This window comes from Oncorhynchus tshawytscha, unplaced genomic scaffold, assembly GCF_018296145.1.
Source record: "Oncorhynchus tshawytscha isolate Ot180627B unplaced genomic scaffold, Otsh_v2.0 Un_contig_1269_pilon_pilon, whole genome shotgun sequence".
Classification (NCBI taxonomy): Eukaryota; Metazoa; Chordata; class Actinopteri; order Salmoniformes; family Salmonidae; genus Oncorhynchus; species Oncorhynchus tshawytscha.
Window position 1 is genome coordinate 72,501 of NW_024609071.1, and position 21,400 is coordinate 93,900.

At 39.5% G+C, this 21,400-nt stretch overlaps 2 long non-coding RNA genes across 4 annotated transcripts; both read right to left on the bottom strand.

The window, feature by feature from the left end:
* Positions 1–9,958: 9,958 nt before the first annotated feature.
* Positions 9,959–12,035, bottom strand: LOC121844231. Its single transcript, XR_006081898.1, has 2 exons — positions 11,953–12,035; positions 9,959–11,596 (listed from the first exon to the last, which is right to left on the bottom strand). It is a non-coding gene; the product is annotated as an uncharacterized LOC121844231 (long non-coding RNA).
* Positions 12,036–19,660: 7,625 nt separating this feature from the next.
* On the bottom strand, positions 19,661–20,963 carry LOC121844233. Of its 3 annotated transcripts, XR_006081902.1 has the most exons (3): positions 19,985–20,878; positions 19,859–19,919; positions 19,661–19,800 (listed from the first exon to the last, which is right to left on the bottom strand). It is a non-coding gene; the product is annotated as an uncharacterized LOC121844233 (long non-coding RNA). The 3 variants fall into 3 exon arrangements; XR_006081901.1 differs by lacking the exon at positions 19,859–19,919 and having other exon boundaries at positions 19,985–20,963; XR_006081900.1 differs by having other exon boundaries at positions 19,661–19,919; positions 19,985–20,963.
* Positions 20,964–21,400: the final 437 nt, after the last annotated feature.

Sequence of the window (21,400 nt, forward strand, 5' to 3'; positions counted from 1 at the left end):
GATGATAGTTGGCCCAGCCTGTTGTGATGATAGTTGGACAAGCCTGTGTTAACACAATGTGTTGTGATGATAGTTGGCCCAGCCTGTGTTAACACAATGTGTTGTGATGATCGTTGGCCCAGCCTGTGTTAACACAATGTGTTGTGTACAATGTGTAACTTCCGGCGCCGACAGAGATGGCCGAATGGTTAAGGTTTGGAAACTATGCAGTTTTTTTTTTTTTACGTGTTATTTCTTACACTAGTACCCCAGGTCATCTTAGGTTTCTTTACATACAGCCGACAAGAACTACTGAATATAAGATCAGCGTCAACTCACCATCAGTACGACCAAGAAGACAAGCATTTCGCTACACTCGCATTAACATCTGCTAACCATGTGTATGTGACAAATAAAATTTGATTTGATTTGATTTGTGATGATAGTTGGCCAAGACTATGTTAACACAATGTGTTGTGCCTCATTATGAATGGTTAAGGTTTGGGATAGAGTTTAAACAGAATGTTTAGGGCCTCATTATGAATGGTTAAGGTTTGGGATAGAGTTTAAACAGAATGTTTAGGGCCTCATTATGAATGGTTAAGGTTTGGGATAGAGTTTAAACAGAATGTTTAGGGCCTCATTATGAATGGTTCAGGTTTGGGATAGAGTTTAAACAGAATGTTTAGGGCCTCATTATGAATGGTTAAGGTTTGGGATAGAGTTTAAACAGAATGTTTAGGGCCTCATTATGAATGGTTCAGGTTTGGGATAGAGTTATAACAGAATGTTTAGGGCCTCATTATGAATGGTTAAGGTTTGGGATAGAGTTAAAACAGAATGTTTAGGGCCTCATTATGAATGGTTAAGGTTTGGGATAGAGTTTCAACAGAATGTTTAGGGCCTCATTATCTGGACAGACGGGGTTAAGGCTCTGGACAGATAGAGTTTCTAGCAGCTCTGGACAGACGGGAGACTATAGCAACCCTACGGGAGACTCTAGCAGCTCTGGACAGACGGGAGACTCTGGACAGCGGGAGCTCTGGACAGACGGGAGACTCTAGCGGCTCTGGACAGACGGGAGACTCTAGCGGCTCTGGACAGACGGGAGACTCTAGCGGCTCTGGACAGACGGGAGACTCTAGCAGCTCTGGACAGACGGGAGACTATAGCAACCCTGGACAGACGGGAGACTCTAGCAGCTCTGGACAGACGGGAGACTCTAGCAGCTCTGGACAGACGGGAGACTCTAGCAGCTCTGGACAGACGGGAGACTCTAGCAGCTCTGGACAGACGGGAGACTCTAGCAGCTCTGGACAGACGGGAGACTCTAGCAGCTCTGGACAGACGGGAGACTCAAGCAGCTCTGGACAGACGGGAGACTCTAGCAGCTCTGGAGAGGCGAGGCGCACTGTAGGCCTGGTGCGTGGTGCCGGCACTGGTGGTACTGGGCCGAGGAACCGCACCTCAGGGCGAGTGCAGGGAGGAGGAACAGGGAGTACTGGGCTCTGGACACGCAAAGGAAGCCTGGTGCGGGGTTCTGCCACCGGAGGGCTGGTTCGTGGACGTGGCACTGGATAGACTGGACCGTGCAGGCGCACTGGAGCTCTTGAGCACCGAGCCTGCCCAACCTTCCCTGGTTGAATGCTCCCGGTCGCCCTGCCAGTGCGGCGAGGTGGATTAGCCCGCACTGGGCAGTGCAGGCGAACCGGGGACACCATGCGCAAGGCTGGAGACCAGATGCGTAGAGCCGGCTTCATGGCACTTGGCTCGATGCCCACTCTAGCCTGACCGATAAGAGGAGCTGGTATGTACCGCACCGGGCTATGCACCCGCACTGGAGACACCGTGCGCTACACAGCATAACACGATGCCTGCCTGGTCTCTCTTGCCCCCCGGTAAGCACAGGAAGTTGGCGTAGGTCTCCTACCTGGCGTCGCCATACTCCCTGTGTGCCCCCACCCAATACATTTTTGGGGCTGACTCTCGGGCTTCCTTGCCAGCCGTGTTCCCTCATATCGCCGGCTCCTCTCTCCGACTGCCTCTGCTCTCCTAGCTGCCTCCACCTGTTCCCATGGGAGGCAATCCTTTCCCGCCAGGATCTCCTCTCATGTGTTGCAACCCTTGCCGTCCAACACATCATCCCATGTCCATTCCTTCTTGTGCTGCTCCTGCTGTCGCTGCCTTTCACCATGCCGCTTGGTCCTGTTGTGGTGGGTGGTTCTATAACAGTTTTCTTCCTGGGAAGGAGAGGAGGACCAAAATGCAGCATGGTTATTGTTAAGCATCTTTAGTAAAGACGAAAACGTAAACACTATACAAATACAAAATAACAAAACGTGGAAAAACCGAAACAGTCCAACTGGTGCAGAGAACACAGAGACAGGAAACAATCACCCACAAGATACCCAAAGAATATGGCTGCCTAAATATGGTTCCCAATCAAAGACAACGATAAACACCTGCCTCTGATTGAGAACCACTCCAGGCAAAATAGACTTACCTAGAACACTCAACTGAACACAACCCCATAGACTACAAAACCCCTAGACAAAACAAGACACATAAATCACCCATGTCACACCCTGGCCTAACCAACATAATAAAGAAAACACAGAATACTAAGACCAGGGCGTGACATTAATAGTGGTAATGAACTGAACAGGTCTATGAATCTAATATTAACCTGTTGCGACGAGCAATCCCGTATCCGGGAGCGTAATTATCCTATTTATAGCCTCAAGCTCATTAGCATAACGCAACGTTAACTATTCATGAAAATCTTAAATGAAATGAAATAAATATATTGGCTCACAAGCTTAGCCTTTTGTTAACAACACTGTCATCTCAGATTTTCAAAAAATGCTTTTCAACCATAGCTACACAAGCATTTGTGTAAGAGTATTGATAGCTAGCATAGCATTAAGCCTAGCATTCAGCAGGCAACATTTTCACAAAAACAAGAAAAGCATTCAAATAAAATCATTTACCTTTGAAGAACTTCGGATGTTTTCAATGAGGAGACTCTCAGTTAGATAGCAAATGTTCAGTTTTTCCAAAAAGATTATTTGTGTAGGAGAAATCGCTCCGTTTTGTTCATCACGTTTGGCTAAGAAAACCCCCCGAAAATTCAGTAATTACAACGGCAAACTTTTTTCCAAATTAACTCCATAATATCGACAGAAACATGGCAAACGTTGTTTAGAATCAATCCTCAAGGTGTTTTTCACATATCTATTCGATGATAAATCAGTCCTGGCAGTTTGGTTTCTCCTCTGTTCAAAATGGAAAAATGCGCGCACCTGGAGATTATGCAATAGTTTCGATGGAGGACACCGAGCGGACACCTGGTAAATGTAGTCTCTTATGGTCAATTTCCAATGATATGCCTCCAAATACGTCACAATGCTGCAAACACCTTGGGGAAACGACAGAAAGTGTAGGCTCATTCCTGGCGCATTCACAGCCATATAAGGAGATTGGAACACAGCGCATTCAAAATCTGGCTCACTTCCTGTTTGAAATGTCATCTTGGTTTCGCCTGTAGCATCAGTTCTGTGGCACTCACAGACAATATCTTTGCAGTTTTGGAAACGTCAGAGTGTTTTCTTTCCAAAGCTGTCAATTATATGCATAGTCGAGCATCTTTTCATGACAAAATATCTTGTTTAAAATGGGAACGTTTTCATCCAAAAATGAAATACTGCCCCCAGAGGTTCAAGAGGTTAATACTATGGTAATGAACTGAACAGGTCTATGAATCTAATATTAATACTAATGAACTGAACAGGTCTATGAATCTAATATTAATACTATGGTAATGAACTGAACAGGTCTATGAATCTAATATTAATACTATGGTTATGAACTGAACAGGTCTATGAATCTAATATTAATACTATGGTAATGAACTGAACAGGTCTATGAATCTAATTAATACTATGGTAATGAACTGAACAGGTCTATGATTCTAATATTAATACTAATGAACTGAACAGGTCTATGAATCTAATATTAATACTATGGTAATGAACTGAACAGGTCTCTGAATCTAATATTAATACTATGGTAATGAACTGAACAGGTCTATGCATCTAATATTAATACTAATGAACTGAACAGGTCTATGAATCTAATATTAATACTATGGTAATGAACTGAACAGGTCTATGAATCTAATATTAATACTATGGTAATGAACTGAACAGGTCTATGAATCTAATATTAATACTATGGTAATGAACTGAACAGGTCTATGAATCTAATATTAATACTATGGTAATGAACTGAACAGGTCTATGAATCTAATATTAATACTACGGTAATGAACTGAACAGGTCTATGAATCTAATATTAATACTATGGTAATGAACTGAACAGGTCGATACTTGTCAACAACAGCCAGGGTTTTATTACCTGTTGCGTAATCTGACTGTTACCTTCAATCTAATGCATTCTAACATCTGACCAGCCATTGAGATAGAACTGTTACCATCAATCTAAAGCATTCTAACATCTGATCAGCCATTGAGATAGAACTGTTACCATCAATCTAATGCATTCTAACATCTGATCAGCCATTGAGATAGAACTGTTACCTTCAATCTAATGCATTCTAACATCTGATCAGCCATTGAGATAGAACTGTTACCATCAATCTAATGCATTCTAACATCTGACCAGCCATTGAGATAGAACTGTTACCTTCAATCTAATGCATTCTAACATCTGATCAGCCATTGAGATAGAACTGTTACCATCAATCTAATGCATTCTAACATCTGACCAGCCATTGAGATAGAACTGTTACCTTCAATCTAATGCATTCTAACATCTGATCCAGCCACAATCTTCAATCTAATGCATTCTAACATCTGACCAGCCATTGAGATAGAACTGTTACCTTCAATCTAATGCATTCTAACATCTGATCAGCCATTGAGATAGAACTGTTACCTTCAATCTAATGCATTCTAACATCTGATCAGCCATTGAGATAGAACTGTTACCTTCAATCTAATGCATTCTAACATCTGACCAGCCATTGAGATAGAACTGTTACCATGGTCACACTTGATATCTTCCTCCTGAATGAACTAAACATGGCCATTAGTAGTTGCATAATAACACAAGACTACAACAACAATAATCTGAAGTTACAGGTTATGTATTAAATCAGTTTACCAGCTCCAGGTTGGTTACACAAGTGACACCAAATGATTTGCAACGACTCCAGTCATTTCAACATATTTATAGTATTAAATGGTAGCCTAGATAGGCATAAAGATGAATAGGCTACGGTAGCCTAGATAGGCATACAGATGAATAGGCTACTTGATGGCCAACATATGTATTTCTCCACATTTAATGTCAGTTTCATTGTGGAGTTTTTCTCATAACAGAAGCACATAATGGAGTTCCAGAACATTCCTTTCAAATTTCCACTCCAGAGACCCAAGAACTGAGCATGAGACAAAACAAGACTCAAGAACTGAGCATGTTAAAAAACAAGACTCAAGAACTGAGCATGTTAAAAAACAAGACCCAATAACTGAACATGAGAAAAAACAAGACCCAAGAACTGATCATGAGACAAAAGAAGACCCAGGAACTGATCATGAGACAAAAGAAGACCCAGGAACTGATCATGAGACAAAAGAAGACCCAGGAACTGATCATGAGACAAAAGAAGACCCAGGAACTGAGAAAAACCCTCCACATTATATGGTTTTCCATCAGTAAAGTCACATTAGAATGCAGTTTAAACCACCTCCGAGTGAATTTATCTAACATGCTCTTGTCATGACGTTGGCCTGGGTGGTAGGTTTATGACAGTCATAAAAATCTCTTCCCCCCTTTTTCCTCTCACTGACCTACTGAGGTTACATTTAAAAAAAAATTGGTTAACATAGAAATTCTGGGAACATCAGTAGGTGGAGGGAAATGAACATGTTGAAAATGTCAGTGAAGATACCTGCCAATTGGTCAGCACATGCCCGGAGTACATGTCCTGGTAATCCGTCTGGCCCCACAGCCTTGTGAATGTTGACCTGTTTAAAGGTGTTACCCACAGTCGTCCGGAACAGCTGGTGCTCTCATGCATGCCTCAGTGTTGCATGCCTCGAAGCAAGCATAGAAGTGAATTAGCTCGTCTGGTAGGCTCGTGTCACTGGGCAGCTCGCGGCTGTGCTTCCCTTTGTAGTCTGTAATAGTTTGCAAGCCCTGCCACATGCGACGAGCGTCGGAGCCGGTGTAGTATGATTCAATCTTAGCCCTGTATTGACGCTTTGCCTGTTTTGACGGTTCGTCGTAGGGCATAGCGGGATTTCTTGTAAGCTTCAGGGTTAGAGTCCCACACCATGAAAGCGGCAGCTTTACCTTTTAGCTCAGAGTGAATGTTGCCTGTAATCCATGGCTTCTGGTTGGGGTATGTACGTACAGTCACTGTGGGGACGACGTCCTCAAAGCACTTATTGATAGCCTACTGGCTGCAATTTAGATACATTTCTGCTTATAATTTTATACATTTGGAAGGCCATGTGTTCATTAACTATAGTTTGATACATGCAGCTTCTCTTTTTTCATAAATTGTTGCCCTCAGAATACTAAATAAAGTAGTGCTCTCCCGAATAATGTTTTACATTGATAGACTAAATAAAGTAGTTCTCTCCAGATGTTTTACATTGATAGACTAAATAAAGATTGGTAATGTGTAAAATGTCCAAATGTCATCAGTCTGAATGGTTTTAAGGAAATTAAAATCTGAGAAAATGATGAAACACGTTTCTGATCAGGTTGAAAATACTGTCCGCTTGTATCAGTGTCAGAGATAACACCTTACACTCTCATTCACAATATCTCAAGAGATACTGAAATAAATCATATTTCTCCACCCCTAAATTAACATTTGTTGTTTCATTTAAATGCAAAAAATGCATAATTCTGCATAATTCTGCAGTTCATATTAAATTACTTTATAGGCCTATAGTGTCAGTCAGTGTCCAGATTACAGTTACTATTCAATTTAACCCATATGAATTTAAATGAGGAACATTCTGTTTATTTATGGCTACAGGGATACTCGTGAACGGGATATCAAAGGTGCATGTGTGACAAAGTGAAAATGTAGAGTTTCCATCAACCTCACTCGCGATGCGCGCAACGTGGATATCAGAGAACACCGCAGTTCCGGGTAGAGTAGTGGGTGAAACCATTCTCCTCAGAAAGAGGGGTGATATGAATAACGTTTCCTTTCATTATGTGTTGTCGAATTCATAAAACATATTTGCTGCTATTGTAGTAAGGTTGTCAATACCAGAGGTCTTCAGACTTACAATTTTTGTATTATTTTCCTTGAAAGAACAAGTAGTGGGTTTTGGCTTCTCCCCTATTTGGAGAGTTGGTCTGCCTGCTGTTCAGTCTGAGATATTCTGACAGCACGTCTCCTTCTGCTGGACATAAAAACTGTTTTAAACTGTATAACACAATAGCGTCTTTGGAAAACTGGTTCATATATCGAAAAGTCAATAGCGAATGTGACGATGTATATAATGTATTTGACTGGAAGTTTATGTATATATTTATTTTGTATTTAAAGCAGGTGATTTATTTCATTCAAGACTTCTTTATTAAAATATTAAGTTTATCAGGTGTCTGCTGTCTAACCATGTATCTTAGCTATCCATGTTAATGACGAGCTAACAGCACCGTCAATCAGTGCACTGTAATGTCACGCTAGCTAATGCTAGCAGGTGATTTATTGGTCATTCAAGACTTCTTTATTAAAATATTAACTGAATTATTATTTTCTTACTACCTTAAAATGTTTATATAAAAAGGGTTGTACTTGTGCTCTGTATTTATGGATTAATGTCACTTCACATTGAGGACATGTATCATTACTGTTGTTCCTATCTAACCATGTATCATTACTGTTGTTCCTATCTAACCATGTATCATTACTGTTGTTCCTATCTAACCATGTATCATTACTGTTGTTCCTATCTAACCATGTATCATTACTGTTGTTCCTATCTAACCATGTATCATTACTGTTGTTCCTATCTAACCATGTATCATTACTGTTGTTCCTATCTAACCATGTATCTAACCATGTATCATTACTGTTGTTCCTATCTAACCAATCATTACTGTTGTTCCTATTAACCATGTATCATTACTGTTGTTCCTATCTAACCATGTATCATTACTGTTGTTCCTATCTAACCATGTATCATTACTGTTGTTCCTATCTAACCATGTATCATTACTGTTGTTCCTATCTAACCATGTATCATTTCCTATCTAACCATGTATCATTACTGTTGTTCCTATCTAACCATGTATCATTACTGTTGTTCCTATCTAACCATGTATCATTACTGTTGTTCCTATCTAACCATGTATCATTACTGTTGTTCCTATCTAACCATGTATATAACCATGTATCATTACTGTTGTTCCTATCTAACCATGTATCATTACTGTTGTTCCTATCTAACCATGTATCATTACTGTTGTTCCTATCTAACCATGTATCATTACTGTTGTTCCTATCTAACCATGTATCATTACTGTTGTTCCTATCTAACCATGTATCATTACTGTTGTTCCTATCTAACCATGTATCATTACTGTTGTTCTATCTAACCATGTATCATTACTGTTGTTCCTATCTAACCATGTATCTAACCATGTATCATTACTGTTGTTCCTATCTAACCATGTATCATTACTGTTGTTCCTATCTTATCATTACCTGTTCCTATCTAACCATGTTATTCATAAATGTATCATTAGTGTCTAACCATGTATCATTACTGTTCCTATCTAACCAGGATCATTAGGTCATTACCCTATCTAACCATGTATCATTACTGTTGTTCCTGTCTGATTCATTAACCATGTATCATCTAACCATATCATTATGATCTAGGATCAGGTCCTAACCATGTATCATTACTGTTGTTCCTCTAACCATGTAATTACTGATTCATTATGATCTAGGATCAGGTCATTACCCTATCTCCATATAATCTGATTCATTATGATCTAGGATCAGGTTCCCCTCTCCATGTAATCTGATTCATTATGATCTAGGATCAGGTTCCTCCTCTCCATGTAATCTGATTCATTATGATCTAGGATCAGGTCCCTCCCTCTCCATTGGGATTCATTATGATCTAGGAGGGTAGCCTCCATGTGGTTGATCTAGGATCGTCTCTCCATTATCTGATTCATTATGATCTAGGATCAGGTTCCTCCTCTCCATGTAATCTGATTCATTATGATCTAGGATCAGGTCCCTCCTCTCCATTGGGGTGGCAGGGTAGCCTAGTGGTTAGAGCGTTGGATTAGTAACTGGAAGGTTGCAAGTTCAAACCCCCGAGCTGACAAGGTACAAATAAATCTGTTGTTCTGCTCCTGAACAGGCAGTTAACCCACTGTTCCTAGGCCGTCATTGAAAATAAGAATTTGTTCTTAACTGACTTGCCTGTTTAAATGAAGATAAAAATGTAATCTGATTCATTATGATCTAGGATCAGGTTCCTTCTCTCCATGTAATCTGATTCATTATGATTTCGGATCAGGTCCTCCTCTCCATGTAATCTGATTCATAATGATCTAAAAGGCTAAACTGATCCTCCTTTAAAAGAGCCTTTGGGGGATTTTTGAGACCAGGTCATCCTCATTTTAAACCCTCAGACAATGGTCTGCTGAAATGTAATGAACATAATAAACACATCCCCATCAACATCTGTCTGTTTAAGCTGGAGATGTCTGTTTTTTGCATGTTTTTTTTACATGGGGTGTGTCTCAATCCACGTCATCCTCCGATATCGCTCATAATGTAAACTGAGACTTGTACGAACCCGATGGTGTTCTCCGTTCTGCTCTAGGAATTACAACAAACTAACAGGGTGTAAAGTGATATTAGGGACACACAGAACATCTTAAATTAAATTATATGAATGAAAAATGAATGAACAAATGAGTGAAAACTTTATTATTGTGTCAAATCGCCACCTGGCAACCCTTCCCTTATGGGGTTAATTGACACATAAACAAACATTACAATAATTCACTGTGGAAATTAAATGATAATTCCTCTTCAGTGTTCTCTGCATTGCACATCACATAAATAGTAAAACAAATGGAAGGGAAAAATCAAAACATAATAGTAATAAGGTGATGTAAACAATAATTATATCCTTAGAGCAGTAAATTAATATATACACATAAATACAGTTGAAGTCGGAAGTTTACATACACCTGAGCCAAATACATTTAAACTCAGTTTTTCACAATTCCTGAAATTGAATCCTCGTAAACAAAAGTCATTGTTTTAGGTCAGTTAGGATCACCACTTTATTTTAAAGAATGTGTAATGTCAGAATAATAGTAGAGAGAATTATTTATTTCAGCTTTCACTAAATAAGAACTGATATTTCCTGGGGACAGAAAAGGCACCACATGGTAGGAATGACTCAGCAGCACTCAGACACTAGTTTACTGTATTCCACATGTCCCCTCTACTTTATTCTAGATTATTAACCTGAAAGACAGAAGAGGGACCGTATGGTTGGAATGACTCAGCAGCACTCAGACACTAGTTTACTGTATTCCACATGTCACAAAACCAGGTTTAGTTGTGTTTTTTCTCTCCAAAATATGAATTACTGTAGGCATATAATAATTGTTAACAGGCCTACAAACCCAAAAGGTTTTAATTTGAGAATGTTAATTTGTATGCCTCAAATATTAAACTGTCTTAAAATATGTGATGATTAGTTGAATCAGGTGTGTAAGTGCTGGTAAGAACAAAAGGATTGAGAAACCCTGAGATAAACATAAAACCATATCATTGAAAAGCTCCTCCACCATCTTTACCAGACGTGTTACTGATAACATGTAGGTCTACTGATTAGTTTACACTTTGAAAACTGCTGTCTGTCAGCAACTCAGCTCAAGTAGCACTTCTACTAACTCGTAATATCTCATTCCAGGTATTCATTCACATACTCTGTCCTTATGAATAAATTATTGTTCAGAAATACTTAACCTTCTACTTTTTTTTTTATCTTTACAGATATTGTCTTTATTTAAACCAAGTCAGTTTGAGTTAGTATCGATGAAGTTGCACCTGTCAGCTGCTGTAAACCTCTATGATTGGATGTTATAGACCCCAATCTGAACAGTTTCTCACTAACTGACCATCTGGCCCATAGAGACTAAAGGACTATACACTCCCGCATCAACGGGGATGCGGTGGAGGGTAACGCGCCTACGCACCTTTAATTTGTAAAATAGTGTTTCCTCAACTTTGTATTCTGTTAATTATCGTTTACCCACTTATCATGCGTTCCCAACGTTAAGCCTAAATTCCATCGTGGAAACCGGGTCCAGGTTGTTCAGCATGATAAAGAATCATATCTCAAGCCTACTCTGTCTATTGAATGTCTGACTACGACCTAACTTTATAATAGTTATATGTAGCCAAGACTTACCAGAGTCTGTCAGTCTGTCCTTCAAATCAACACATTTATCCCGCTTCTAATGTTCCCGATAAATGTGCGCTACGGTTTCAACAGCTGGTTTATATAGGCGTAGACCACACCTTACTTTATATAACAGTAACCAGAGAAATGTGCGCTACAGTTTCAACAGCTGGTTTATATAGGCGTAGACCACACCCTTACTTTATATAACAGTAACCAGAGAAATGTGCGCTACAGTTTCAACAGCTGGTTTATATAGGCGTAGACCACACCCTTACTTTATATAACAGTAACCAGAGAAATGTGCGCTACAGTTTCAACAGCTGGTTTATATAGGCGTAGACCACACCCTTACTTTCACTTTATATAACAGTAACCAGAGAAATGTGCGCTACAGTTTCAACAGCTGGTTTATATAGGCGTAGACCACACCCTTACTTACTTTATAACAGTAGTTTCAACAGCAGTAGACCACCCTTACTTTATATAACAGTAACCAGAGAAATGTGCGCTACAGTTTCAACAGCTGGTTTATATAGGCGTAGACCACACCCTTACAGTTTCAGCTTTATATAACAGTAACCAGAGAAATGTGCGCTACAGTTTCAACAGCTGGCTACAGTTTCAACAGCTGGTTTTATAAAGGCGTAGACCACACCCTTACTTTCACTTTTTATATAACAGTAACCAGAGAAATCACTTTATGCAGTAACCAGAGAAACAGTTTCAACAGCTGGTTTATATAGGCGTAGACCACACTTTACTTTATTAACAGTAACTTTATATAACAGTAACCAGAGAAATGTGCGCTACAGTTTCAACAGCTGGTTTATATAGGCGTAGACCACACCCTTACTTTCACTTTATATAACAGTAACCAGAGAAATGTGCGCTACAGTTTCAACAGCTGGTTTATATAGGCGTAGACCACACCCTTACTTTCACTTTATATAACAGTAACCAGAGAAATGTGCGCTACAGTTTCAACAGCTGGTTTATATAGGCGTAGACCACACCCTTACTTTCACTTTATATAACAGTAACCAGAGAAATGTGCGCTACAGTTTCAACAGCTGTTTTATAAAGGCGTAGACCACACCCTTACTTTATATAACAGTAACCAGAGAAATGTGCGCTACAGTTTCAACACTTTATATAACAGTAACCAGAGAAATGTGCGCTACAGTTTCAACAGCAGCTGACCACACCCTTACTTTCACTTTATATAACAGTAACCAGAGAAATGTGCGCTACAGTGTCAACAGCTGTTTTATAAAGGCGTAGACCACACCCTTACTTTCACTTTATATAACAGTAACCAGAGAAATGTGCGCTACGGTTTCAACAGCTGTTTTATAAAGGCGTAGACCACACCCTTACTTTCACTTTCATATGAGGAAATCACGTCCCTCCTGAAGTCTCTGGTGTACGGTAAAATAATGACGACAGAAACCTGTGAGATCTACTAACTATTAATAATATGTCATTCCAGGTATTTATTCTCTTACTCTGTCCTTTATTGTTCACAAATACTTCATTTGTACTTCTCTCCATATAGTGTTTTCTGCTCTGTCATCTCACCATGGATCCTGCACTCAGCCGTCTCCCCACCCTGATAATAAAGTGTTTTATTAGTATCTACCACTAGATGGCAGTAAACATCTGCTGTAACTAGACTTTACAACAGCATTCCTTATTCATTCAGGCAGTGTCTCAGATCAGGAGTGCTAATCTAGGATCAGGTCCCCCTGTCCATTTAATCTGATTCATTATGATCTAGGATCGGCAGGTAGCCTAGTGGTTAGAGTGTTGGGCCAGTATCTAAAAAGTTTCTAGATCGAATACCCGAGCTGACAAGGTAAAGATCCGTTGTTCTGAACAAGGCAGTTAACCCACTGTTCCTAGGCCGTCAGTTTAAACAAGTTCTTAAAACTTCTTACGGCTAGTCGACAACATCCGGTGAAATTGGACGGTTCGCAATTCAAATATATAATCATAAAAATGATGGATATTAACCATTTAGGTAGATAGGTGTGATATGGGTTAAAAGCTTAAATTCTTGTTCATCTACCTGCATTGTCCGATGTACAATAGGCTTTACATGGAAAGTATGCCATGCGATTGTTTGAGGACCGCGCCGCACATCAACATATTTTTCAACCAGCACAGGTTTCATAAAGTCACAAATAGCGATGAATTATTCACTTCCTTTTTGAAAAATCTTCCTCTGATTTGCAATCCTAAGAGTCCCAGGTACAACATGTAGTGTCGTTTTGTTAGATAAAATCCTTCTTTATATCCCAAAAAGTCAGTTTAGTTGGCGCCATTGATTTCAGTAATCCACTCGTTCAACATGCAGAGAAAGGATTCCAAATAGCTACTGCTAAACTTTGTTAAAACAGTCAAACTACATTCCTATTTAATCCTCAGGTTCCCTAAAATGTAATTAAACTGTAATATTTCACACGGAAAGAAGTATGTTCAATAGGAACGTGATTTTAGCGTGTCCTCTTCATCATGCTCGCACAGATTGATTTCCCACTCTGGGTTCCTGTATCAAAACTCAATTCTTCCTCGTTTTGGAAGAAATAAGTCTGAAACCTTGAAGAAAGACTGTTGACATCTAGTGGAAGTCATAGGAATTGCAATCTCGGAACTCGATTTAAATATGTTACTATACTTTCTATTGTAATGCCTGGACCAGAGACCTTACAGGTTGAAGATCTGAGACACCTGCCCCTGTAATGCCTGGACCAGAGACCTTACAGGTTGAAGATCAGAGAGAGAGACCTGCCCCTGTAATGTCTGGACCAGAGACCTTACAGGTTGAAGATCAGAGAGAGAGACCTGCCCCTATAATGCCTGGACCAGAGACCTTACAGGTTGAAGATCTGTAATGTCTGGACCAGGAGACCTTACAGGTTGAAAATCATTGTTGAGAGAGTGCTGATGATAGAAGACCTCCTGGGTGGAGTCAGTGTCTTAAAGCCCTGCAGTCCTCAACATTCCCCTCTCAGGTACCAAACTATAAGCTTCACCAACAGATTGTTGAGGATAGAAGACCTCCTGGGTGGAGTCAGTGTCTTAAAGCCCTGCAGTCCTCAACATTCCCCTCTCAGGTACCAAACTATAAGCTTCACCAACAGATTGTTGAGGATAGAAGACCTCCTGGGTGGAGTCAGTGTCTTAAAGCCCTGGAGTCAGTGTCTCAGGTACCAAAAGCCCCAACAGATTGTTGAGTCCTCCTGGGTGGAGTCATTCCCCTCTCAGGTACCAAACTATAAGCTTCACCAACAGATTGTTGAGGATAGAAGACCTCCTGGGTGGAGTCAGTGTCTTAAAGCCCTGCAGTCCTCAACATTCCCCTCTCAGGTACCAAACTATAAGCTTCACCAACAGATTGTTGAGGATAGAAGACCTCCTGGGTGGAGTCAGTGTCTTAAAGCCCTGCAGTCCTCACCATTCCCTCTCAGGTACCAAAGGGTTACCAAACTATAACTCATTGTTGGATGAGTCCTCCCCCTGAACTCCTTTTTGAAAGGGCTAATGATAACTCATTAATGGATGAGTCACATTCCCTCTGCTTCACCAACAGATTGTTGAATAGAAGACCCCTGGGTGGAGTCAGTGTCTTAAAGCCCCAGTCCTCACCATTTTCTCAAATACCAAACTGATAACTTCACCAATGGAGAGTTCAACTCCTCTCAGGTACCAAAAACAAAACCCTTTTCAAATGGTTAATGATAACTCATTAATGGATGAGTTCCTGAACTCCCCCCCTTTTGAAATGGCTAATGATAACTCATTAATAGATGAGTCCTCACCCCTGAACTCCTCCCCCTTTTGAAATGGTTAATGATAACTCATTAATGGATGAGTCCTTACCCCTGAACCCCTCCCGCTTTTGAAATGGTTAATGATGACTCATTAATGGATGAGTCCTCACCCCTGAACCCCTCCCCCTTTTGAAATGGTTAATGATAACTCATTAATGGATGAGTCCTCACCCCTGAACCCCTCCCCTTTTGAAATGGTTAATGATAACTCATTAATGGATGAGTCCTCACCCCTGAACCCCTCCCCCTTTTGAAATGGCTAATGATAACTCATTAATGGATGAGTCCTCACCCCTGAACCCCTCCCCCTTTTGAAAGGGCTAATGATAACTCATTAATGGATGAGTCCTCACCCCTGAACCCCTCCCCCTTTTGAAAGGGCTAATGATAACTCATTTAATGGATGAGTCCTCACCCCTGAACCCCTCCCCTTTTGAAAGGGCTAATGATAACTCATTAATGGATGAGTCCTCACCCCTGAACCCCTCCCCCTTTTGAAAGGGCTAATGATAACTCATTAATGGATGAGTCCTCACCCCTGAACCCCTCCCCCTTTTGAAATGGTTAATGATAACTCATTAATGGATGAGTCCTTACTCCCCCTTTTAAAATGGTTAATGATAACTCATTTATGGATGAGTCCTCACCCCTGAACCCCTCCAGATCTTTGCCTAATCTCTCAGGGTGGTTAGACTTCTGATTAAGTTCAATACATTTTATTATTTTTAATTATACATTTGAACATTTGTGACATTCTTTAAACATTTGACCTGAGCATACACCTTGATTATAGGGTGTTAAAGGACATACTTTTGATATTTTCTAACAAAACAATCCACGGTGCTATCAATACATCTGAAATCATCATTAGAAAGAGACATAACGTCTTCAAAATAAACTCCACACGCTCTTTGGCACAGGTAGAATACACAGTGTTGACCACAGGTAGAATACACAGTGTTGACCACAGGTAGAATACACAGTGTTGACCACAGGTAGAATACACAGTGTTGACCACAGGTAGAATACACAGTGTTGACCACAGGTAGAATACACAGTGTTGACCACAGGTAGAATACACAGTGTTGACCACAGGTAGAATACACAGTGTTGACCACAGGTAGAATACACAGTGTTGACCACAGGTAGAATACACAGTGTTGACCACAGGTAGAATACACAGTGTTGACCACAGGTAGAATACACAGTGTTGACCACAGGTAGAATACACAGTGTTGACCACAGGTAGAATACACATGACACAGTGTTGACCACAGGTAGAATACACAGTGTTGACCACAGGTAGAATACACAGTGTTGACCACAGGTAGAATACACAGTGTTGACCACAGGTAGAATACACAGTTGACCACAGGTAGAATACACATCCACAGGTAGAATACACAGTGTTGACCCAGGTAGAATACACAGTGTTGAACCACAGGTAGAATACACACAGTGTTGACCACAGGTAGAATACACAGTGTTGAGCACAGAGCCATAACACAACACAGGTAAAGTAGATGAGCACAGAGCCATAACTAATCAACATCTAAAGTAGAGGAGCACAGAGCCATAACTAATCAACATCTAAAGTAGAGGAGCACAGAGCCATAACTAATCAACATCTAAAGTAGAGGAGCTCAGAGCCATAACTAATCAACATCTAAAGTAGAGGAGCTCAGAGCCATAACTAATCAACATCTAAAGTAGAGGAGCACAGAGCCATAACTAATCAACATCTAAAGTAGAGGAGCACAGAGCCATAACTAATCAACATCTAAAGTAGAGGAGCACAGAGCCATAACTAATCAACATCTAAAGTAGAGGAGCTCAGAGCCATAACTAATCAACATCTAAAGTAGAGGAGCTCAGAGCCATAACTAATCAACATCTAAAGTAGAGGAGCACAGAGCCATAACTAATCAACATCTAAAGTAGAGGAGCTCAGAGCCATAACTAATCAACATCTAAAGTAGAGGAGCTCAGAGCCATAACTAATCAACATCTAAAGTAGAGGAGCTCAGAGCCATAACTAATCAACATCTAAAGTCAGAGAGCATCAGAGCCATAACTAATCAACATCTAAAGTAAAGAGAGCCAGAGCCATAACTAATCAACATCTAAAGTAGAGAGCCATAACTAATCAACATCTAAAGAGCCATAACTAATCTAAACAGAGGAAGAGCCATAACTAATTAGCATCAGAGCATAAGAGCCATAACTAATCAACATCTAAAGTAGGAGCTCAGAGCCATAACTAATCAACATCTAATGTGTAGGAGCTCAGAGCCATAACTAATTAACATCTAAAGTATGTGTGTATTTCCATAACTAATCAAGTCTGTCTATTATGTATATGTGTGTATTTCCGTCTGTCTAGTTATTATGTATATGTATGTGTGTATTTCCGTCTGTCTAGTTATCCAAGATACTTGTTTTCTTCAACACAGTTGACCAAAGCTCTGCTTGGATACAAGACTGATGACTCAATAACCAGCATTGACAACAGGGAAGATGATTATGTCCCAGGGGCATCAGGATCATCAGAGGAAGACATTTCCTATGAAGAACATCTGACAGGTATGTCTGTACCTCACATACACATGGACCTCCACACTGTAGTGTCCACTTATGGTACTGTGCTGGTCCAGATCAATCCTGTCTTCATCAGAATCAACATAGTCTAACCATGCCAGTACAGAACAGGTTCACAACATGTAGTCCACTTAGGTCTGAACTAGTCTGTCAGAAGGTAGAGATAGCACAGAGCCATCCACACTGTTCAACATTGTAGTCAAGGTTACATCTGAACTAGTGTGTCACATAGATCCACACAGTAGGATTCAGTTTGGCTGTTTCCAGACATTGTTTAACTATCCTGTAATGATACAGAACTAGTTTGGATTGTAGTCAGGATAGATCTGAACTAGTCACAGAAGGATTACCAGGCTTTACATTGTTTTACCTGGACACAGAGATAACAACTCAGGTAGTGTCTAAAGTAGTGTGTCAGGATAGATGATAACACAGAAGGATTACCAGGCTTTACATTGTTTTACCTGGAGGAGGGAACTAGTGTGTCAGGATAGATGACAACACAGAAGGATTACCAGGCTTTACATTGTTTTACCTGGAGGAGGGAACTTGATTTAATAAGTATTGCTTTTATTAGAAGGTTTACATTGCAAACAGATTGTTGGTCTTATATTCCATACAGATTGTTGGTCTTATATTCCATACAGATTGTTGGTCTTATATTCCATACAGATTGATTCTGCCTTGATGTCAGCATTGCACATTCTCCTCTCACATCCTTCTCTATGTAGTTATTTAGTTGGGATTGTTAGTTTAACCTCAACACTCTGCAGATACAGCTGTAACCTGGTAGAGTTAATACAGAGATGTTCATCATGTCATCTCACCTCAACACTCTGCAGATACAGCTGTAACCTGGTAGAGTTAATACAGAGATGTTCATCATGTCATCTCATCTCACACTCAACAACTCTGCAGATACAGCCTGTAACACTGGTCAGCTTTATGTAAGATCAATCAGAGATGTTCATCTACTGTATGTTGTAGTCACACCTTTATTTAATGTGTCATTCATCATGTAGTGTCCACTTACAAAGTACTGTGTGGTAGTCAACATTCAAGTACTGTGTTGTAGTATTTAATGTCATTCATCTGTATTTAATGTCATTCATCATGTCATCTCTTTACAAAGTACTGTGTTGTAGTCAACCACTTATTTAATGTCATTCATCATGTCATCATCTTTACAAAGTACTGTGTTGTAGTCAACCTGTATTTAATGTGTCATTCATCATGTCATCTCTTTACAAAGTACTGTGTTGTAGTCAACCTGTATTTAATGTAGTCATTCATCATGTCATCTCTTTACAAAGTACTGTGTTGTAGTCAACCTTTATTTAATGTCATTCATCATGTCATCTCTTTACAAAGTAAGTTTGTGTTGTAGTCAATGTCATTCATCATGTTAGTTTAATGACAAGTCATTCATCATGTCATTCATCATGTTCTCCAAAGTACTGTGTTGTAGTCAACCTTTATTTAATGTAGTCATTCATCATGTCATCTCTTTACAAAGTACTGTGTTCAACTGTCATCTCTTTACAGTCAGTCAACCTTTATTTAATGTAGTCATTCATCATGTCATCAGAGGAAGTACTTTACAAAGATGTACTGTGTTGATTAGTCAACCTTTATTTAATGTCATTCATCATGTGTCATTCATCATGTATCTCTTTCTCTTTACAGTACTGTGTTGTAGTAGTCAACCTTATTTAATGTAGTCATTCATCATGTCATCTCTTTACAAAGTACTGTGTTGTAGTCAACCTTTATTTAATGTAGTCATTCATCATGTCATCTCTTTACAAAGTACTGTGTTGTAGTCAACCTTTATTTAATGTAGTCATTCATCATGTCATCTCTTTACAAAGTACTGTGTTGTAGTCAACCTCTATTTAATGTCATTCATCATGTCATCTCTTTACAAAGTACTGTGTTGTAGTCAACCTTTATTTAATGTAGTCATTCATCATGTCATCTCTTTATAAAGTACTGTGTTGTAGTCAACCTGTATTTAATGTGTCATCTCATTCATCATGTCATCTCTTTACAAAGTACTGTGTTGTAGTCAACCTTTATTTAATGTAGTCATTCATCATGTCATCTCTTTACAAAGTACTGTGTTGTAGTCAACCTGTATTTAATGTAAGTCATTCATCATGTCATCTCTTTACAAAGTACTGTGTTGTAGTCAACCTTATTTAATGTCATTCATCATGTCATCTCTTTACAAAGTACTGTGTTGTAGTCAACCTTTATTTAATGTCATTCATCATGTCATCTCTTTACAAAGTACTGTGTTGTAGTCAACCTTTATTTAATGTCATTCATCATGTCATCTCTTTACAAAGTACTGTGTTGTAGTCAACCTTTATTTAATGTCATTCATCATGTCATCTCTTTACAAAGTACTGTGTTGTAGTCAACCTGTATTTAATGTAGTCATTCATCATGTCATCTCTGTCCAAAGGTGCCACAGGAACAACAAGGTTCTGGTCGACAATAGAGGTGGATGCAGTTGAAGATTCCTTGATGTCAGCATTGCACATTCTCCTCTCACATCCGTATCTATGTAGTTATTTAGTTGGGATTGTTAGTTTAACCTCAACACTCTGCAGATACAGCTGTGATGAATGTCCTCCATCTCTCTGTTCGGGGGAAGTTTTTCCAGGTTGTTCACTTTTGGAAAGACTCAAGAATACAAAGCCTTCTGACCTTGATACAGAAAAACTATTAATCTGTTACTTGGATATATTGACTCAATTACTGAAATGGTTGTTCCAGTTTAAATACTTTAGAATAGAACTACACTCCAGAAGAATACACTACAGTTGAACTACACTACAATAGAACTAGACTACAGTAGAACTACACTACAGTAGAACTACACTACAGTAGAACTAGACTACAGTAGAACTACACTACAGTAGAACTACACTACAGAAGAACTACACTACAGTAGAACTACACTACAGTAGAACTACACTACAGTAGAACTACACTACAGTAGAACTACACTACAGAAGAACTACACTACAGAAGAACTACACTACAGAAGAATACACTACAGTAGAACTACACTACAGAAGAACTACACTACAGTAGAACTACACTACAGTAGAACTACACTACAGTAGAACTACACTACAGTAGAACTAGACTACAGAAGAACTACACTACAGTAGAACTACACTACAGTAGAACTACACTACAGAAGAACTAGACTACAGTAGAACTAGACTACAGTAGAACTAGACTACAGAACTAGACTACAGTAGAACTAGACTAGAACTTACACTACAACTAGACTACAGTAGAAACTAGACTACAGTAGAACTAGACTACAGTAGAACTAGCACTACATGTAGAACTAGTCATAAACAGACTACATGAATGCTACAGTCAAATAGACTCGAGAATTTAAAACTTGACTATTTTAGGCTTCCATAGTACTAGACTACAGTAGTTGAATAGATTTTAGAATAGACT